This window comes from Chlamydotis macqueenii, chromosome 2 (assembly GCF_036417535.1).
Source record: "Chlamydotis macqueenii isolate bChlMac1 chromosome 2, bChlMac1.mat, whole genome shotgun sequence".
In the NCBI taxonomy this organism is placed as follows: domain Eukaryota; kingdom Metazoa; phylum Chordata; class Aves; order Otidiformes; family Otididae; genus Chlamydotis; species Chlamydotis macqueenii.
Window position 1 is genome coordinate 12,659,793 of NC_141557.1, and position 15,895 is coordinate 12,675,687.

The following is a 15,895-nucleotide window of genomic DNA, read 5'->3' on the forward strand; positions in this document are numbered from 1 at the left end:
CCTAAGCTTGTTGTTGATCTGTCAGTCCCCGCTGGATCAGCCTCTCCGCGGTGAGTGCGATAGCTCAGTGGTGCGTTCCCCTGCCTTGGCCTTGTCTCCCACTGCGGTGGCAGGAGGGTGTTTGGGGCACCAGGACGCACCGTCGGCTCCATCCTGCGGAGCCGCAGTAGCGCGGTTCCCTGTCCTCGGTTTAGGCGGTGAGCTAAGGAGGCTACAACTGACCAAATTGTTCAGGCAGCTTGCCACGGGAGACAAAACATTTCAGTGTGAGATGCCATGACAATGGAAACACACAACTGCCAAAGTCTCCTGTCCTCTAGTAGATGACAATGACCTTTAACTTACAGCTGAGAAGTGACCCTCACCGATACTGCGTCCTGCAATAATTTAATAGCTTTGCTCCCAGTGGAAAAAAAAACAATTGTCTTAAGGAAGAATTTGGCTTTTGTCTATGAACTGGTGTGGCGTAAAACCTGACTGACTGCCTCCAAACTAGGACATGATACCATCTCAACTGGAGCTGCCTGTATTCAGAGGATGGTGAGACTCCTTCCCTGCTTCCATCAGTGCATCTTGCTCAAATGCTACATTCACCAGGAGTTAAAATTAGAGGGTCTCTGTCCTTGTGCTAAATGCAGCAACCAATTCCACTTCTCTGATGCCTGTTTGCTTCCAAAGCACCAAGACTGCTTTTAATAACAAAGTGAAAGTGACACTGGTGCCACTCATTTATATTCCCCTATGCACATTTACATTCAGCTTCTCCTGCGTCTTTCCTAAATTAGGTACTGTCTGCATTAGAATTCAAGCCATGCCAGCCACAGCTATGTTTAAATGTGGTTGTGTCCTAGTATGATTCCAGCATACCATTTCTGACCACAGGGGAACAAGGATTTTTAAACTGTTGTTACTGTTTGCCATCCCTCCCAAAGCAGCTGCACTGTGCTGTAGATGGCAGGTCAGGCCTCCAGCTGATATAAACTGTCTGATTTTGGTAAAGCCACACATCTTTTGACATGTCTATACTCTGCTTCTGTTTCTCTGGATAGACTGTACAGACCATGATTTGGTACCACTGTTATTCTGGTAGGCAGAAAACGCATGGATCTTGTTGCTCAGTTCATTACTGGAGGATACCCAGGCCTTTTAGGGACAGATACAGAATGGCGTAAAAATAAAATCTTCTGGAACAAAACACATTGCATGAGAACTTTGTTAAACAGGAATAGTAGCAAAACCACTCCTCATAGCATCTCAGTAGCAAGGCTATTCCTTCCTCTTCAAGGTTAAATGCTGCAGTTATGGCTAAAAATGTATGAAGATAACCCTTTGAGAAAGAATCCTTTACTCAAAAACATGCTGTGGATTCCACTTTCTTGTTGGAAAATGTTGTTTCAGTTGGAAAATGGAGATTCTACATAACACTTGGATTTGACTTGTATCAGCCACTCAGAGGAATAATGCACTAGTGTAAAATTGACCCATGTAGCAATGTTCAAGGTGGTGGAGAATTTAGCACTTATACTTTTGTTTTAAAAGCTATTAAATGCCAGCTTTACATCACAATGGACAAGTAACTGATCTGCAATTCACAAAGCAGCAATGCAACAATGGTATTTTCAACCCCTCCAGTGCAATCTGGTCCAAAACCTGAGATCTCTGAGCTGGGATTGGTACTAAAATTCACAAATCAGACTGGAGGTCATCCACTAGTTTGCCTGTTGCTATTCATTGAATGATGGAATCACCTTCCTCATGCGGAAGTCAGATTTAAATCCTTGCCTATACCTTAACTCCTATGGCTGAAAACTACGCTGCCATTCACAATCAAACTCTGCTGTAGACCTGTGTAGGGCAAGTGATATATTTTTGACCGCTTATGGTAAGAGATACACTGCAATTTAATTAGAAAGTTGCAAATTTTTTTCTGTATCATCAGGAAAGGCGACTCAGGAATTGCCATAAAAACATTTCTGGCAGGGCAGACAATGCAGTTTTTCAGGTAGGAAATATAAGTGTTTATATCATTAAGGATACTGTTTCTCCAAAAGATATTGGAAGCTTTTAAGGGAAAAGTGTCTCAAGTTTCAATTAAGAGACTATCCTGAAAGATCTGGTATTTGTCTCTTCTACTCAGGCCTGCATGTACGTATCCACTCACCACTAGCAAGTGGTGTAAAAGGCAAAATGAATTTGTTGAGCACACTGTTGAGTATGATGGCATACCTGTGAAGCATGTGAGAAAGGGAATATTGGTAACGGAAAGAAGAGTGCTTGCTCCTTGATTAAGGCGGTGGGCTCGTACCCAGGAGATCGGTCTGTGCAACAGACTTATTAGCTGGCATTGAGTAAGCCACTTCAGTCAGGACTTTCGGAAGCCACTAATACCACACTTGAAAATAGAGACAATAAAAGCTGGGAACATAATAGCTTTTTGCCCTTGACCTGTCAGTAACTTCCTCTCTGCTTTTGGTCTACCACTATCCCAACAGAGCATTCGTCATCACGTGTCTCACCACCCTTCTGCCTGGTGTTGGTGATTTGAAGATTGCTTGCTGGTGGCCAGCAGAGATTACAACAGCCACGCAAGCTGAATGAGGGCTAAGGGGCTGCCTGCGGTCACTCTTTTGTAGAGAAATGAAAGTAAGTCTGAGTTAAGGTTGGAAAATGTTCTTGAGTGAGAAATCCCACTTTTGATTCGCCTATTGAGCATCTATTACTTTTACTTCTTAAGTAAAAAAAAAAAAAAAAAAAGTAAAAAAAGTAGAAGTATATTACTTTGTAAGTCTTGCGGGAGGGAAGCCTTTAATGGAAAAGTATCTCAAGCTTCAATTAGGATGTTATCTGAAAAATATCTCATGATCATAAATTAGAATAATCTAATTGGACCTACCTCATTTTTATACCAGCTAAGAATGTGACCTTCTACCTCTATCTGAATAAATTTTCAGTCAGATACTATGCTTCTTTGTAAAATGTTTCAAAGCCTTTCATGGGCTGTTGAATGGCAAATTTCAGTGCTTTAGGCCACCTTCTTTAATTTAATGACACAGTTGTGCAATTAAAGAGATAACATATTTTTGGTGTGGTGTACATTTGAGTACTGCTAGTTCTGTTTCCCTACAGAAGAAAAAAAACTTTGTTTAATGGGAATGACCAAAAGCTGTAGGTGGACTAATTTGTGTTTGGAGTATGTGAAGGAGTTTTTATTTTTCAAACAGAAACATATTCTTTTGATTAACGGACTTTCAGTCTTCAAAATGCCTTTGCTATATCCATGTTTGGATGAAAAGCATATGTTCACTGTCTAATAAGCTGTTATACTACTGCTGGCACAACTTCTTACCACAGGTTTGCCACAGGAACCATGATTCACACTATCATGTGTTCTGGGCTACTTAAAATTACAGTTATTAAGCAGTTCTGAGAAAGGCAAAGCTCTTAAAGAATCAGCACATCCTGCAGGGCCTCAACTGTTTTACAAACATGTCAGATATCTCATCCCTGCCACCCACCCCACCATGAATCTAGACAGGCATTTTCATAAGGTTAGGTCCAGAGCTATATCCTGCAAGAATCTCTTTAGATCATTCATCCTTCAGAAATGTTCTTGTATTTTTTTTCTTTAGTTTTCTGTTTTTCCCTTTCACCTTCCATTTTTTTTTTCTACTGCTTACCACTTCATGTTTTCACTTCCCCAAAACTATTTCACAGTGTTCCTAGCTCCCTTTTCTCTTTAGCTTCTTGCCAACCCTTCTTTCACTTCACAATTCCCCCTACACCACAACCACTGTGCATCCATGTAGCAGACCTGAGTCCTGCTACGACATTAGCTGATATCCAACAGAGATAGATTTGGGCTTTCCCTATTGTCAGCTTGGCAGTATATTGAATCCAGCAAAATTTTTTTTTACCACTTTTGGGGTGGAGGGGGAAACTTTTGGGGGAAAAAAAATGTTAAGGGGAAAAAAAGAAACAATTAGAAAACCCTATTGCAAAGGGCAGTCATTTTTTTTTTTTTAAATGGGTGTGTCTGTCATGCTGGGGCCCACAGCTTAAAATAAATAAAATCCTGGGATGACTGTGCTGGCTAATTTGCGAGATAAGCCTTTTATGTTGGGGATTTTGTCTGGACAAAGTGAACGGGCTGGAGAGCTGAATATGCAAGCAAACCACTTACCATGCCTCTTGCATCACACACACACATAACTAATACGTTAATCATCAACGTTCAAACACAGTTACCAGATATGATGCCAGAAATAACTTCTGTGTCTGTTGTTTCGGTTGACCTACCATATTTCTTCACTGGTCTCTTGTTTCTAACCCTCCTTCACTTTTGGTTTTGAAATCTGTGGACAGATCAAGAGTTTTATAAAACCCTTCCTCAGCTCTAACTTTGCCTTTGTATGAAATATCCCTCTGATATGCCAAGCATTGCCGTTGGCTATTAACTTTCACTTAAGAGACTATGAATTAATTTGCCACGCTGACATGGGCAGTTTGAGGCACAGCATGAGTCACAACTCATGTTATAGTTTGTTCAATTATATCCCAGTCATTTGAGCTAATTGAGTCAAATGATACAGTGTCACAGGACTTACTGTAAGTCCAAAGGATTTCTCCTTCTGCCTAAGCTGCTCATCTTCAACTGTCAACAGCTCACAGCATTTGGCGTAATCGCTGCCGGATCCCTGGCAGTGAAAATCCCCAGCAGCCCGCACCCCTCTGCGTCTCAGCGGCTGCCGCGGGCGCCGTCAGCGTGCACCGGTTCCACTGCTGCTCTTTGCACAGCCGTGCTCTAATAATCCTGCTCCCGCTCCTCCCTTGCTGAATAGCTGCTGCTGCGAGCGGACACCTCTTGTGGCTTTACTGGAAAGAGGAATGGAAACTTGTGGAGCAAAACTGGGCTGGAAATGTTTGTTTTTTTCTTTTGCTGAGCTTCACTTCTGTGCCCACGAAGGACTGCATATTTGGTTCCCACACTGTCTTTTCCCAATTGCAATTCCTTTGTTTGCAATGGCATTAGTCCCATTTGACACTGGGGTAAATGACAGTAGCATTTACTCCTGTGTTGTAATAAAGCATTGCATTTAAATGTGGACATTTTATGTAGTAAAGTACTTTGCAGATGTAAACTGAGTAATCTTCCTGCCAGCCCTCGGAGATAAACAAAGAATATTATATCCATTTTAGAGGTAGATCATCTGAGGCACAAAGAACTTGAGACAAGAAGTTTGGCTGCCTAAAATTAGACACCTCAGTGCAAATGAATAGATTATGAATCCGTTACTGGTGTCAGAAAGCAGCTATTCCCCTCCAAAAATGCCAGGAAGACAGCAATAAGTGAAGTATTTGAACTGTACTTCACAGCCATGCATGGTAAAAGCTGGGGGGGGTGTTTAGACACTGAGTTCCCAAAATTAAGCACAAGGAAAATTTTTTTTTCTGAGATTATTTTCAAGGGAAAATGTGACCATTAATCAAATTAATTGTTTTGGCTTGTAAAAAATCAGTCTTTAATCAAAAATTGCCTTCAACTGAAAAAACTTGCCATTTTCTTTGGAAAAGTGTTTCTTTTATCACTCAAAAACTACAATAGTACTTCATGTGAAATTCTGAGAGCGCAATGACTATGAGGGTGCACTCTGAAGTAGAGCCCAGACACATCTTTCAGACGCCTCGGGTTTTGATAAGCATGAAGCCCTGGGAGGCTTCTCGTGCGGGTTACAGAAACAGGGCCTGGAATTCTGCTGGGGCTTTCAAGCCAAGTTTCACGAAATCCTTGCCTCATTTGTTTGCACCCAAACTCTGAGAAGTGAGAGTCACTCAGTAGCAGAGAGCTAGCAGGGTGTGGGTTAGTCATGCCTCAGGGCAGGACCTGTGAGAGGCCTTAGAAGTCCTCTCCAAGTCCTAGACCAAGGGATCTTCTAAAGAAGGTCAGGAGGGAAAAATGCCAGTGGTGGTTTTGGCTGAAGGTTGACAGGCTGTTATGGAATAACTTTTCTCTCAGTAAGTCAGAGCCCAGAGGGACTGACTTTTCACCCCTACAAGTGCTGCTGTTTCTTTGGAAGTCAAGTAGTGAGTCCTACCAGCTCTTCAAACCACTAACTTGAAGAGGATCTTTAATTTACTGAAAAAAAAAAGTTTAATTCAGTCAAGTTTTGGTTTTTTTCCTGGATACCAGGAACTGATGTATTCCCTTTATAGTAGAACTGATAGTAAAATGCATCACTGGAAAGAAAAGCATCCCTTCCTCCTCTTTTATTTTTGTTTTTTTTTACCCCTGCTATAAAATAACCTTTGGTTGTATGCTTTGCTCAAATAACATACATGATTCATGTTTGGTGACTCCACATAAGAAAAGTGAAGATTTTACCAGGTAAGATTGTCTCATTTAATTCCGCTAACTGGCTTCATACTGGACTGACATTCTTACAATTCAAAGAAGTCTGTTTTTCCAATGCAAAACACTTGAACAGAAGGTCAAAACAATGGAATGTTGATTTAGATGCTACACAGGGACTATTTGCACATAACTAGTTGCAGGACTACGTATTGGGTCTTCACTTCAGACTGAAACTTAAGACATATGCATATTATAAGTGCTGAATGATCTATTACTTTGCCCTCTTGGCTGCGAATTGCCTTTGTGCCACTAGGCACCCGAGCACAGCAGCGCTGCTGTAGCCATCACTCTGGATGGACTGTCAAAGGAGGAGAAGCTATACTCTTACACCAACAAAAATTGGTTTTGATGGAGGTCTATTTATACATTTATAAAACAATGTAAAACACACATCCGTTGAAGCATTTCACTAATAGCAGGAATATTTATTGCATTTTTCTGAATGTGATGACCCAATTTACATGTCGATTTGCTTAGCATCTGCTGTGATACTGCAGGAAGAAACCCCCATATAACTGCAGAAATCACAGAATAGAAACATGGGTGGGAGGGGATCTCTGAAGGACATTCACTCCAATCTTTTGCTTGAGGCAGGCCTGTCATCAGCATTAGTTCAAGTCAGGCATGGCTTTGTCTACCCTAAATCTTTAAAATATCCTGGGATGGAGATTCCACAGCCTCCCTGGGCTCCCGTTTTTAGCATTTCTTCATTCTTCCAGTGAAAATATTTATCTCTTTCATCAACTGAAACCTTCCAAGCCACAGTTTGTAGCTGGTGCCCCTTACTATGTTGTCTATTACAGCTGAGAAGAGTTTTGCTCTCTTGTCTTCGTAACTACTCTTCAAGCAGTTGTGGGAAATCCCAGAGTAAATAAGGGAAGTCTATGTTACTACATTCATTAATAAATTTGAAAACTTGTCTATTAAAATATGCCAGACTACAGCTACTGAGTTGCAGGCTTCATTCATATGAGCCTTTCTGAATCTCCCAGCTGAGATTCACCCTGCAGAGGTGAGGTACTCCCATTAGGAAGACAGTCCTACAATCCCTATCAAAAGTCAGTGGAAAGAAGACTTCAGGTTTCCAGTATCACGTTCTGGAGGTGCCTGACTCTCACCGCTGCTGCTGTTAGTTAACTCAGCAGCTGGGGACAGCTGCCTGAAAGTAGGTGGAATTTGATGCTTCATATGTCCTGTACCGTGTGTCTCGTACTGTGTCTGATATTTTTCCTGTGCAGAAGAGGAGGGTACAGCTTATCCTGCCCAAAGTGTTAAGATAGCAAAGGGTGTCACATGTTGCTATCATTCTTACCACGTTAAGAAAAAATCCACAATTTTCCCTTCTTATTTTCTGCATATTTTATATGTTCCTTAAAACTTACATCAGGTTTTATTTCCTTCTAAAATGAGAATAAGATCATCAGAAACTAATTAGATCTGGTTCTAGTGTAAAACCACAATGGAAACTTTTCTGAAATGTCAAAGCTGCCATAGTTATTACTTGTTCTGTTCTCTAAGGGAACCCGGGCAGTTTCTAGGCTTTGTGTTATTTCTTTTCTTACCATTTCTTTTTTGCTTTTCTTTCTTGTTGTTGTTGTTGTTGCCTAATACACACAACAATGGTAAAATATAGTGAAAAAGACTATTGTGCATCCTCATACCATGTGTACCACTCTCGCTTTTATTTTTCTGTTCCCCAAACACTGACATTAAGAGTCATGAGCACATTTGTCTTTTTATTTCCTCCAAGATATCTGAATTTTTTTCTTTTTTTTTTTTTTGAGATTTTATTGCCTTTCTCGTACCCTTGATGAATTTTTGATCAAAGTGAGAGTGGAAGGATGAGCAATGTTTTGTTATGTGCTAATACTGAGGCATGAGTTAAAGTCCCCTCTGGTTCTCAGTGGGAACCTGAGATATGTCTTGTGTCAGTGTTATGACCACTGGGCATTGGGGAAGGAGTGACGGTGGTGTCTCTCACTTCCTAAAATTCCTACCCTGGTATTGAAGTGGTGATTGGAAGCTAGACTGCAGCCTGAAGAAGGGCTCTAACCACCTGCCAACAGACTCCTAAAATCGCAGGACTAGAAAAGCTCTCAGGAAATTATCTAGTTCAGTGTTCTCCCTGTAGGCAGGATAAGCTATGTGAAGTTGTTCCTCACAGATGTTATTCTAATCTGTTCTTAAAAGCCTTCAATGTAGAGAGTCCACACCTCTGGGAATTTCTGTTTAAATCTTTAAAAATTTCTAAACTAGAATCAGTATCATAGTTTCTAATTTGGAGATTTCTGATTTTTTTTACAGGAAGTAAGAGCTAATATTCTCATTGTCTAAATGGGAAACTGAATTACAGATCATACTGTGCTGATTCTGACGATGCAGAAAACTCCACCTTCCCATAAACCAGCTATTCTACACAACGGGTATACACTTTAATTCTATCTTAATGAACATAGCAACAGTTCACAGGTGTTGATGGTATTTTCTGTATAATTAACCTCTAATATATTAATGTATATCAAAGACAATAGTGCATTGTTTCCTGTACATGTCCTACAAAGTGTTCTCTCCACACGTGGCATGTGTTTTTCAAAGCTTACCACATGGTTGCTTGTTTCTTACGATTCTTTCTAAAAGCTTGCAAAAGATTTCTCACCAAAGGTGAATGAATTAGCAAATAACTGGAAGGGATTCAGAGAGCAAACAAAAACAAAGGAACAGAAAGGACTGTAGAGGTTAATGTTGTATTTTGAAATTGCATTAGCTTTCAAGGGAAAAAAATCAAGACAGGTTGTAAATGGAAGTAAATTTCAATGTTAGCAAGTTTAATTATTTTATTGTAAATCTCGCAATATTAAGTATTTGCTTTGAGCTCAAAGCCTCTGAACACATGGGATTCTTGTTTTTTTTGTAATTAAAAAACAAAAGTTAAAACAAAAAAAAAAAACCCACCCAAACTGAAGCGTCTAGTGTCAAATTGCAGTGTGAGATGAGAAATTATGTACTGAAACTTTCCAGTGGATTAGCTGTTGGCATTTTAGACTGACTTCCATCTGAATGGTTTTCTGGGATAAATAGGCTAGTACCTGTTCTAGCAGACTCTTGCTGGTTTAGATAAAGCCAAAGGTTTTGCAACAAATGTTTTTCATTTTCTTTACAATAAATTAGGCTTGATATTGATGGCTTAACTTTTTACCTTCATTAATTATTATTTCCCTCACTTTCTCCCCATGTGTCCCCTAAGGAGATTTAAAATACTTACTATAGAAGGATCTTCCTAATAAACAAGTCCTTGCCATACTCTCACATCATAAAATCACTTCTGTAAATTTGTCAGATTTCCCTGTAACTGCTTTTTTTTTTTTTTTTTTCTTTTCTGTAGCCACTTCTCCTAATGGAAGGTTGTTCCTGAGCTTGAATGAGGTGATAGTTTGAAACTTAATTTCCAGACTATGTTATTTCCTGGTAATTTGCTTCTATGGGGTAGCTGTCATCTATCTTCATTTTGTATTACTGCTTATCCTGACAATATACATGTCTATCTATATTACAGTGCTAAGACTGTTTGGGATTCTTACATGCGACTTTGTAAAAAGCATGAGGTAGTTTTGATTATTATTATTTTTATTCAGTAAATGGAAAATTCCCATGACTTCCATAGAGTTCTTGATTGCTAGGAACTTTTAACCTGCTTGCCTAACTTTTTCTATTTTAAATCTCCCTCTAACCTGCAAGAACACAGAAGAATGAAGTAGTTTGTGTAACGACACATTAATAGCAGCTAGATTTGTAGGTTTTTGGGGTTATGTTGTTATGCAGAATTATTAAAGGCCTTCAAGGCGGATGCCATCTTTGGCTAAATTCAGGAGGTAACTACTATCTTTAGTTACTCAGGCTCACAGCAGAACCCAACAGAAATATAAGTCTGCATGAACTTACTGTTTGATGGCACGATGTTCAATATAGCTGTAAGTTAGCCTGTCCGCTCCTCTCAGCTTTGTCTTTTGTCCAGAAGAATTTGCAGTTCTTCACAACAAAATAAACCCAGGATTTTGAGCTTCCTCACCTGGAGTGTAATCTTTTCTTTCTCTTTCATGGAAATAAATGACAACAGAAGGAAAAAAACTGGTAAAGAATCAAATCTTACAATCAATTCCTAGAAAGCCGTACTATAAATATTACTTATCCCCATCTACAATATCTATTTGTGATTTCCCAGTGTATCATATTTGCATTCAAAAAGGATAGAAAAGCATTTTCAGGGTTGATATACACGATGAAGACCACAGCAAGGAGTCCATGTCACCAAACAGGAAGTGAAAGAGTATTTTTGAAAATATCTATTTCAGAATAAACTGAAAAAGGTATTTTTGTATAGAAAAAATAGAAATTATGTTTACTATTTCTAGGACTTGAGGAGTGTAAGAAATACTAATTTTTAAATTTCTTATCTCTTGTATTGATTGTTTAGATACACCTTCGAAAAATAGTCTTCTAGTCCAGCCCCATTTAACTGTTAATGACAAATGAATGCAGGAAAGAATAATTTTCTTCTAGCTTCTGTATGCATGATTATTTATAATAGTTACAAGTGATCAGGCTATGGTGGCTCAAAGAGTTACTATTTAGAAGCTAAAGCATGTCAGCTGCTTGTGTTAAGTGCTCCAAACCGTTTGCAATCAATGACTAAAATAGTGCTTCAAGCTAACGTATTTCACTTGGGAGCTGCAGTGGACAGCAGCGTACACTGCTCACTTAACTGGCCTCAGCTAATGAATGGTAACTCATTAAACTGCAGTTATTTGATCACTTACAACATGAATGCATAGATGAAAGCAGGTATAGGCCAGTGAAAACTGAATTATCTTTAAAATCACAGATCTGACTAAGTACTATAAAATGGTGTATTCTGGTATTTAGTATTTGAAATTATCAGAAACATTCCCTCTCCCTCTTTTTTACCTACAAACACGCATACTAATAAGTGATTTTTCATTAAAATGCCTTGGCTGCTTTGTCTGTTTTTTTTTTCTCCTTTTATTTTTAGCACTTCAATTATGATTTTCCTGTAGTATGATTAAAAGTACAATCCTGATGGTTTCTGCAGTGATACAAAAATCTTCTCCCTCAAGATCTATTAGTAGATTTTTCTCCAGTGATTAAATGAATAAAATGCCTATCACATTCCACTTTTATTTTACACTTAAATATTTTGTCTATTCAGAGGCCAGAAAAGTTTAAAGATGGAATTTTTTTTTTTCAGAAAAAAAAAATGTTGTTCTGATTATCCCATGAAGCAGGTAATAAAATATATATCTCTCTCTCAATATTGTCCTCTTCCTCCAAAAACTATTATCACAATTTTTCAGATATCTTTAACACTCTGTGACCTGGATGACCAACTGTGAATAACAAAGACCAAGTGATGAATAGCTGGAATGATTAGTTTGCAAACAAATCATCATCTGAGTATCACTTGTCCAAACTATTCACCAAATATTTATAGAGTAAGAAAGCAGCATTGCTTCATGAGCAGTTTGATTAGATGTGACACTCGGTATGAGTCAAGGAGCTGTGATATAGATGGTGAGCCAGATTTAGTGTAATACCCAGAAATGAAGACAAGATGTGCTTTCTCTGGGGCCTTCCAACCACTCATGTAGCAATCAAACCAAATATACATATGATGAAATCATCCAATTTTCATGGACCCAAATTTATGTTGAAGAGGACAGTCTCTCATAATGCAGTTCAGAAAACAGTGAGATTTTACAGCTGGCACCTTAAATTGTCTTTTATGATTTATTAACAATCCCAAGTTATTCTGGCCTTGCTATCCTCTGGATATATGCCTCTTATTAGAAAAAGTGTTTTGGAATATTTTTTTTTTCTAGTTTCCTTCTGGAATTTTGAAAATATCTCCAATATAATATCACCTTTGACCTTAACTGATATGTTCTTTCACATGGTTAAGGAAGATACTGTGAAAAATTGAATGTAATACACAGCTCCAATGTGTTAGTAGGAAGCTTCCCATAGGTTCCAGTAGTTTATATTGCTATTCTGATAGCAGTGCTTCAATGCTGTAAAAATACATTTTAGTGCTAATTAAAGAGCTAATCCAAATTGTTCAGAGGGTAGCACTGCTACTATTATCTTTTCAGTTAAAAAAAAATTAAAATAATAAAAAGAAAATTTCTATATTTCATTGAAAATTTCTGTATTTCATTGCTAAATTGAAAGACAATATATTTTTGATTGGAACCTAAACTATTTTGATTCAAACATTTTGCCACTGGGTTTTTTTGGGAATCCTAGCTTTGGTGGAAAAAAAAAGATGGTCTTTCTTAGGATTTCAGATTTTGCAATACATTTTGCAAAATTATTAACAGAAACATTAACATCTGGACATGACTGTTTACTTTGCTTCCCTAGGTTTCTGCCAGCATGATGATTCTGAATTCAGTGAATTTACAGTGCTATAATAGCATAGTGGAACAGAAAATTGTGTTGTACTGTACTTCCTTTTGCCCACAATGTTTAAGTTAAGCAAAATTTTGCTTTCTCTTGCACGTCACCTAGTTTATGGCATAGAAAAGGAATTATGCAACTGCTGTGTAAGACATCTGAGTAATTGTTTTATGGAAGGCCACATGTGCTCCACCCAGTTAAAATCTGAGTTTGTTCTCACACCAGGTGTAGATGGGCTGAATGTGCACTGAGACACAATCTCACTTGGTATGAACGGGCAAGAGTCCATAAAGTTTATGGGGCTACATAAATATATAAAGCAGTTCCTTGGAGTTTTCCTGTTAAAAACTGTCTGCTCCACTGGAGGAATTCTGCATTTAGCAGAGGTAAATTCAGAGCCAGGGATTTTGCACCTACTATCTTTTCTTCTGTAAATTGTCTCCAGATTCACAACTGCTACGATTAAGGCTGGGAAACTGAATGCTTGTTGAAGAAAAAGGATTTAGGCAGGAAATCTGAAAACATAGGATCATATCCTTGCTGGACCAAAGTTCATGTAGGCCATTTTCTCCTCTTGGATCAGAGCCAATGCAGCAGGAAATGATACAAATTTTGAGTAATTTGGCCCCAGAACTCATACTGATCTCTGACAGAGTGGTGAACACAAAATGCATTACTTCTTCTAATACATTTATTTTTGTCAGTTGTAACCAAATATATTTTCAATATTTATAAGAGTATATAGGTATACTTATTTACACACACAAAGTTTTGACCTGTATAACTTCTTTCTGTGATCAGTTTTCCACTAAGACCTTGTGATAAGGATTCAACATTCAAAGAAAAAAAAAAGGCCTTGAATCCTTGAACTCTGACAATTCCTGAAGTAGTTTTAAGAGGAAATGTTCTGGTTTTTAATTTAAAATGAAATGCACACATCATTTGTGTTCAGATAGTTTACTTCTTTTGAATGGTTGGAGTATGATATTTGTAAAGGCTGTTTTAACAATTTAACTATTGTGAAATTGAGTTTACCAAAGCCTACAAACTTGTGACTCCCTGTCATTAATGGAGAGACATCAGGATCTCCAGACAGTGAGTTTGAATGTATTTGGAGGATATTTAATGTAGGAGGATATCTTCTACAGTGGCAAAGGTGTTTTATTGTTGGTTTTTTTGGGTTTTGTTTTTGGAGGTTTTTTTTAATGGCATAAACAATTTTGGTGAGTGAGTAAAATTTGGAAAAAAACCCCAGTAATTTTGTATATTTTTTAGATAATGTTGGAAAAATACAACCCTTTGCTGCAGTAGGATTTTTTAATGGGCTGATGTGCACAAACTGTGGTCAGTGACTTGAATCAAATACAGTCCCTGAGGTAAGAGAAGATGTTCACCCCACGCAGACCACCTTCTCAACATCAGCAAAGCTTCATCTCAGATCCTCTGTCAGATCTGAGATTGAAACAAGGATTTATGAAAATTACTCAGTGACAGAAAACAGATTTTCATTACAGGAAATATTTAATTTTTACAAGCTTTTCTTAGAATTAGTAACTTCAGCTTTCTAACTTCCTCCTGTTGGTATCTCAGTTTACACCACTGTGACTGTTGCCATAGATATGCAGTATGGTTGTTTCCACGGTAACACATGGTGTGCCATAAACAAACAAACTACATAGCAATAACTTAATTTGAATGTCATTATTCTATGCTACTGTAGGCAAAATGTAAATATTAATTGAAAGACGATGTGAACAACATTTAGCATTTTTTATTGGCATATTCAAGTTGTTATTTAAATGCACATTTTAATGAAAATCCAGCATGGCAAAGTCATCAGGTCTTTACAAAGTATGAGATAATAGTTCAACAAGCTTAAAATCGCAGTTCTGACTCTGCTTTTACTCTGATCATGTAGCTTCACCTGTAGGCCTCAGATTTCACCTGTATAAAAAAAGGATAATGATATTTACTTGCTTTTAGAAATCAGATTAAATGGTTATCGTTCACAGAATTATTTAAAGTAATTACTGTTGTTATTTTTTAAGTTCTTCTTCTTCTTCTTCTTCAAACAATTTATCTGAATGACAGAAAAAGAATCCAGAACATATTCCTCATTACACCGGATCTATTCGTTGAAATAATAGCAGTCTCACCAGAAACTGCACTTGGGTTAAATGTGTGAATTGCATATGACCCTGAGCTTCTGATAGCCATAAAATATCAGTCTCAACATTTTAGATTGTTCAAAGAGTATAATTTTAAATGCCTAAACTATTGCAATTATGGCAAACAATTTTTTTTTTTAATCTCATCTATGCAAGCCACAAACCAGACCTGATTTCCACCACAGTCTGATTAATGGCATTTAAAATTGTTCATATCTTTGGATCTCAAATTAAAATAACCTATTTTTAAGATGATCCAAGCACAGTGTCTGATGCTATACATATAGCACGTGGGCTTTGAAAGAGAAAGACAAGTTTATTTTCTGTGACTTGACTAAGTATTGTGAAAAATAAGGTGTCAGCCTACATGGTTCATTGAGGCTGCATAAATGTTACACACATGGGTAATATGAGGGAAGTTATATTTAGAGAGTGCAATAGATTGGAAAGAGAGGTAGGATCACAAGAGTATTCAGTCTTTCAGTGCTAGTAAAAGCATGTAGGTTAAAACCCACCTGGGTAAATCAAGAAAATGTAAGTGATTTTAGAATAAAGCTTCACTAAACATCCATGAAGCTATCATCAGACTGTTCACTGTGTGAAGAACTCATGTCAGCTTGGAAATTCAGCACTGGGAACATCTGAGATCCCCTACCAGCCAGAAGAAAAACCACCCTCCCCAGCAGCTGCTCTCCATTCAAATCAGACAGGAACTGCTGAGCAAGGATGTTGAGGCCTACCAGGGGATGTGTAAAATTTACATGTGTTAGCCAGCCTTGGCAATAGAGGTAATGATTTTTTTTTCATTCAGCTTCTTTTATATGAGTAAGCTGGTATGGTTTTACTG

At 38.0% G+C, this 15,895-nt stretch overlaps 1 long non-coding RNA gene across 2 annotated transcripts in view; it reads left to right on the top strand.

Annotated features, from left to right (window-relative positions):
* Positions 1-14,497, top strand: part of LOC147601585 (uncharacterized) — a 66,402-nt gene extending 51,905 nt beyond the window's left edge. Inside the window, exons 2-5 of one of the 2 annotated variants that reach the window (XR_015257791.1) lie at positions 2,493-2,643; positions 8,714-8,832; positions 9,792-9,832; positions 14,156-14,497. This is a non-coding gene — a long non-coding RNA (uncharacterized LOC147601585). Of the gene's footprint in view, positions 1-2,492; positions 2,644-8,713; positions 8,833-9,791; positions 10,471-14,155 lie in introns of those variants that run through there. The other variant, XR_015257790.1, reaches the window with a different exon arrangement.
* Positions 14,498-15,895: the final 1,398 nt, after the last annotated feature.